This window comes from Octodon degus, unplaced genomic scaffold (genome assembly GCF_000260255.1).
Source record: "Octodon degus isolate 3935 unplaced genomic scaffold, OctDeg1.0 scaffold00295, whole genome shotgun sequence".
Taxonomy (NCBI): domain Eukaryota; kingdom Metazoa; phylum Chordata; class Mammalia; order Rodentia; family Octodontidae; genus Octodon; species Octodon degus.
In genome coordinates, this window is record NW_004524871.1 from 199,892 (window position 1) to 206,486 (window position 6,595).

Sequence of the window (6,595 nt, forward strand, 5' to 3'; positions counted from 1 at the left end):
CAAAATTTAAAGACCCAATCCAGAAATGGGCATCTGAGATGAACACACACTTATCAAAGGATGAAATTAAAGAAGCGAATAAATATATGAAAAAAATGCTCCACATCACTAGCCATCCGCGAAATGCAAAATAAAACAACACTGAGATACCATCTTACCCCAGAAAGAATGGATATCATAAAGAAATCAACTAACAACAAATGTTGGAGAGGCTGGGGGGGTAAAAGGAACACTTCTCCACTGCTGGTGGGAATGTAGAGTGGTGCAACCATTATGGAAATCAGTGTGGAGACTCCTTAAAAAACTAGGACTGGAAATCCCATTGAAGCACGCTATCCTCCTGCTGGGAATTTTCCCAGCAGAACTGAAAACGTCATATCATAGTGATATATCCGTACCTATGTTTATAGCATTTGTAATAGTCAAATCTTGGAATCAACCAAGATGCCCATCACCTGATAAAAAAGATGTGGTGTTTTTATACAGTGGAGTATTACTCAGTTGTAAAGAATGATAAACTTGAAGCATTTATATTTAAGGGGATGCCACTTGAAGATATATTCATAAATGAAATAAACCAGACCCACATGTGTAAATATCATGTAGTCTCCTTAGTATAAGAACTCAAAAGAAGAAAAAAATAGAAAGATAATAACACAATTAAAAGGAAAGTGAGAAATTGAGGTTTGGACGAGGAGAGGACAAGGAGAAAAACTGGAGAAAATGACAGAGGCAAAGCCATACATTTATACACACAAGATGGCTAAGGCAATGATCCTGAGAAACATCAGCAGGTTTTCAAAACTAGCAGTTAATTGGTAGGATTCTCACCCTGACTGACTATATATGCTGATACCTGTGAACTTAAGCAACCACCCTGAAGAAAGCTATATGTAATAGAAGGGTCACACTTGGAATGCCTGTCATTCTGGTTTTCTAAATATGTACCACTTGTCATGACATACCAATTATGACCATACTGTCTCTCAAGTAAATGTTTGTTTAGAAAAAAAAAAAGGGTAATAAATGAAAAAAAGAGACAAAAAATGTCACAGGACTGTCCTGCTACAATGCTGTTTATGGTTAGATTTCTAAATTTCTGTGTAAAAATATGTAATTGTTTATTTATATTTTTCCATAATTTTATTGAGAAACAAATAGCAATGAGACAGTTTCAAACCAAACTGGTAGGACAGTTTCAATAATCAACACATTGAATACATTCTTCCTAGTGGTTAATTGCTGTACAAGATGCGGACATGATATCCTACTTACAAACACCACTAGAACAAATCCCTCTATTCATTAGGAGAATGTAACTATATATCTATCCTAACCACTTTGAATACACAGATACCAAATAGGCATTCATCTGTATCTCCTTTTTTTGTAAAGTTCCATCATTTAAATATTATAGGTGTGTAAACTCAGCAAAATATTCTAAAAGAGTTCAGAGGTCCATAATAGTATTAGGTCTTCCATTTCACTGGTGATGTCAGAAATTGTTGACCTGAGTACCCTACAGCTCAACATAACAGCATGGCTTTACTTCTTATACTTCATTTTTATGCTTTTCTGCTGAATGGTTAAGACCAAGGTAAAGCAAGACCTATGCAACGAGAGTTGTAGCTTTTGGGTCTGATAAGGTCAGTGAAATCCCCTCAGGATTTATCCTGAGATCCTGTTGTTTATTCATATTTTTAAAGATTTTTTATTTTTTTCTCCATATTCTGTAGAGACTTAAAGTTTAACATAGCAATACTTGATGGAAAATGTCTGTTCCATGCTATGCCTAAGATGTTTGATATTCAGACAGATTGTGAGGTTAAACCCAACTGCACATGTTGTAGGGTAATAATAATAAGCTTCTCTTCTGGAGGGTTAACACCCTAAGTTTGCAGACCAAAAATTAGAGTAAAAGAAGGGCTGCAAGAACAGCCAACATTTTGGCACTAGCCTTTCAAGGTCAGTGAAGATTCAGGACATAGGAGAACTTATATTGTAACATCATGTAACTCAGTTGTGTCCCACATTTTCTGATCAAGGAGATTATGGGGCCACAGAGCAATGTGGTCAATAATGTAGAGTGTGCCTAAGGAGAGTCACATGGAGAGAAAACATTCTCTCAGGCTTTCCCAGAGAGCAAATTGGTTAAACAATGGCCATGACTCATCCACATGACTGATACTGACAAAGGATCTTCAAACTGCAGTATACGGTAACAGGATTAATCCTGAGGGGACTTGACTGACTTTATCGGATACAAAAGATACATTTCTTGTTATATAGGTTTGCTTTATCTTGGTCTTAACCATCCAGCAGAAAAGTATAAAAACGAGATATAAAAAGTAAAGCTGTATTAATATGCTGAGCTGTGAAAGGCTCAAGTCAACAACTGACATTGCCAGTCTTGTGGATAACCCACTACTATCATGGACTACTGGACTATATTGGATTATTTTGCTGAATTCACGCACCTACAACATTTAAATGGTAATGGAATACCCATCTCTGACAAAACTAAACAAAAAAAGGGGATACAAAGAAGGACCATTTTTTATCTGTATATACAAAATAGTTAGGATAGATATACAGCTACTTTCTCTTAAGTCAATGAGAAGAAAATTTGTACTAATAGTATTTGAACAGGACATCATGTCTGCATCTTGTACTGTGAATAACCACTAAGAAGATAACAATATGCAATATATTAATTATTGAAACTGTCCTATTAGTTGGTTTTGAAACTGTCTCATTGCTGTTTCTCAATAAAATTAATTTAAAAAAAAAATTAAAAAGGATAAGGAAAAAAAGAGGGAGAATCAAGCTGTGTGCCTCCCCGAGAGTCATGAGTATCCTCAACTCGGTCTTTTGTGCAAGTATCTGGAGGTTTTGTTCAGAATGTTCTCAGGAAGAAGTGTGCTTCTGATTTCAGGCAGTGCTAAGCAGGAGCATGGAGTCCCATGGCTTGGAGGGTGGGCCCTCTAGTGAGGTACAGGTAGCCCAGAAAGTCCTTCTCAGCCCAGCTCCCAGAAGACAAAGCACTAGAGAAGCACATGGGAGTGAGTTCCCTGAGCATGGGACAGAGTAGGACCTGGCCCTCCTCTTTTTTTTTTTTTTTTTTTTTTATATCCAGCAAAAAGCAACTCTGAGTTGCGCCCTACTGAAATGTTAGGCAACCAAAATTTTGGGCAAAGTGTGAGGCCTGCTGCTGGCTGCTCTGCTGCTGGTTACTGTGACATTAAAACCTAAACTTCATCTTCTCATTTTTTTTCTTTTTTCTTTATTTATTTATGCTCTCATTTTTTAAAAATAATTGTATTGAGAAGCAAATAGTAATGAGATGGTTTGAAAATCAATTACTACTAATAAAAATATGAAACAAAAAAAAGAAAATCAATTACTAGCATGGTTTCAAGAATTAATACAGTACATATTGTTGTCTTAGTTGTTATTCGTAGTACAAGATGCAGACATGATATCCTGTCCACAAACACTATTAGAACAAATCTCTCTATTCATTGAATTAAGAGAATGAAGCTGCATATTTATCCTATTTTGAATATACAGATACAAAATGGTCATTCTTTTGTATCCCCCTTTTTTGTTTAGTTTTGTCAGGAAGGGTATTCCATTTAAATATTGTAGGTGCATGAATTCAGCAAAATATTCCAATATAGTCCAGAAGGCCATAATAGTAGTGGGTTTTCTGTAAGACTGGCAATGTTTGAAATTGTTGACTTGTTATTCTCTCATTTTAATAGGATCAAATTCTCTCTCTCTCTCTCTCTCTCTCTCTCTCTCCCAACCCCTTGGAACCAGGGATTGAACTTAGGTCTTTGCACTTGCCAGGCAAGTGCTTATTCTACTGTGCCATCTCCCTGGCCCCTCTACTCTCTTTTTAATCAAAAACATGGCAAAAGATAACAATTTACTCTGCTTTGATAATTCCATAACTCCTAGAACCTAAAATAGCAGTGACTCTTAATCTTTCCTTCTCTCAATTAGATGCTTAGCTCCCCAGAACAGGTGCTTCATGCTTGTAGAAGGGATGTTTTCATGTGCACATGTGCTTCAGCTACTACCTTGTATGTATGTCATGGTTTGGGGTTTTTTCAAGGGTATGATACAATACAGGACACATTTTATAAGATTATTTCATAATCACTTAAAGCATCATATACAGGATTGCAAGAAATCTGTCCATACACTAAAGACCAAAGGATCCAGCTGAGGACCAGGATCTTAATGTCCTGCATGAGTCCAGCTGAAAACCTAGAGCTCACAACAATGCTTTACACAAATCCAATTGGAGGCTTACAGGTCACAACACTATCTCATGCAGGCCAACTTCACAGATCTGTGCTGGAAATGCCCAGAGTTCAGTAGTGGAAGCTATAAAATCTATGCCAGCAGGTTGAAGGATCTGTGCTAGCAGGCTGAGGAATCTGAACTGGAGCCAGAAAGCAATGTTCAAGATAACCAGAGTGCCCTCCAAAAATACTATAGCCATCTTCAGCACCAGTGAGATCCCAAATTCCTCCAGGGATAAGGAAAGCTGAGTTCCTTTCAGGAAAGCCAGTGCAACAAGCTTCTCCACAAGGCTGAGCAGTGCATCATCTTTTGCTTCTGAGCCAGGAAGCGATGCTCAAGATGAGGACCAGAGCTCCCCCAAAGTGAACCATAGCCATTCTCAGTGATAACGCAGTCCCAGGCTTCATCTCTGAAAGAACAGTCAAGATCATCAGAAAAGCTAGTATGACAAGGTCCTCCAGCGGAATAGTCCAAGAGAACCAACAGCTCCAACGGCTTCTCCAAGCAGCTTCTCCAGTTCTGCCTCTTACGTTCCTGGCAACAATTCTCAGGTGAGCCTCCATACCCAGCACCACACTAGTTCAATTTAGCAGGCCATAACAAGTTGACTACCTGTTAGGAATCCCCTACAATGTGCCTCTGAGATTATGGAGCAAGAATACTTTTATTGATATGCATTGGTTGAGTTTAGCCCAACATTTTCTTTGATCATTTACCATCATGGCTTGATTGCTTTATTTTTTCCCATCAGTGGCTCCAATGCCATGTGAAGGCACTAGGCCTTTACTGCCTAGACATCAGCTGCCATGGTTGATGAACCACAGGGCTTCATCAAAGGTACTTTTGTTCCTTCAGAAGCAGACACAGGACATGCAGCACATAACTTTTAATCCTCACTTTTTTTGTCTAGAAATAAGATGGGCATATTCAGGGTGGTATGACCATAGAATAGTCTAGAAATAAGAGACAAGTCTGTTCACTTAAAAAGTTGAAAACAGGGAGCTTATGCAGGAACAGTGAGCTTTGAGCCCTTGACATGGTGACAACGGTAGCCACTGCAGTGATTAAAGGGACTAGGACTGGTGGTGGCCAAACAGGCCCATCACTAGCTGATTCCAGTGGCATGCAGAGGAGGAAGGACTTGGGGCTTCAGGCCAAGGCATATCTGGTCATCTATTATGTTAGGTTCTCAGCATCATTTTTTTTTCTTTCCCTGTACTGGGAATTGAATTTGGGACCTTGTACTTGCCAGGCAGGCACTTATGCCACTGAGTCATATGCCTGGCCTCTGGTCATCTAGTACATGGTGATGATGGCAGGGTGGCTGGTTATAACAGTTGGCCTGGTCACAGCATGTCTGGCTAAAGGGAGCTACATTAACCTTTACTGTTCAAAAGAAAAGCCTTTGAAATTTTTCCAAACTGGAGCTTTACTGGAGATTTTACATTGTGCTATTGGAATTGGTTCACCTTCTGTTGTCCTGACTGCTCTCCAGGTGATATCAAGAGTTTTTCTAATATCAGCAGTGTCAAAAACATAGACTAAGGACAGCGTCCTCCTGTTTTTTATGTCTGGACAGTCACAGAAATTATCTATTCCTCCATTTATATATTAAGTCTATCATACCACCTGCCATACCTCATCAGCTTGGCCAGGCACACACTTTTCTTCGTGCTGTACTCGGCATGTCTGGAGAGCTGCTCACAATCTGTCAGATAGGCTGGCCTGTATTCCATCAGCATACCTAACAAATACAGTTTTTCTTTTGACTACTATGCATTCCTGATGCTCATAATGATCCCCTACATTTCACTTTCCCCAGTTATACTTCCATATGGTACACCAGAGAAGAAAGGTCATTTCTTATACTGAAGAACACAAGAAATTCGAATAGTCCCTGCTTCCTGCACCTTCCCCACATCATGGTTAGGGGTTTATGAAAGGGGAACAATATAATACAGGATGCATTTTATAGTATTAGTTTATAAGGAATCACCCAAGAATCATGTACAACAAGTTCAGGAAATCTGTCCACACACTATATACTAAAGACTCCAGCTGAGCCTAGCTCCTAATATCCTGCACGAGTCCAGCTGGAAACCCTGAGCTCATAACAGCGCCTCCCACAAATCCAACTGGAGGCCTAGAGCCCACAAAAAGTCTCATGCAGGTCCACTTCACGGATCTGTGTGGAAAGGCCCAAAGGTCAGAGGTGGAAGTCTATATGCCAACAGGATGAAGGATCTGTGCTAGCAAGCTGAGGGATATGCATTGGAGCCAG

The 6,595-nt window shown here is 39.3% G+C and overlaps 1 pseudogene; it reads left to right on the forward strand.

The window, feature by feature from the left end:
- Positions 1-5,350: 5,350 nt before the first annotated feature.
- LOC101575696 lies at positions 5,351-6,208 on the forward strand (annotated as a pseudogene).
- The last annotated feature ends 387 nt before the right edge of the window (positions 6,209-6,595 follow it).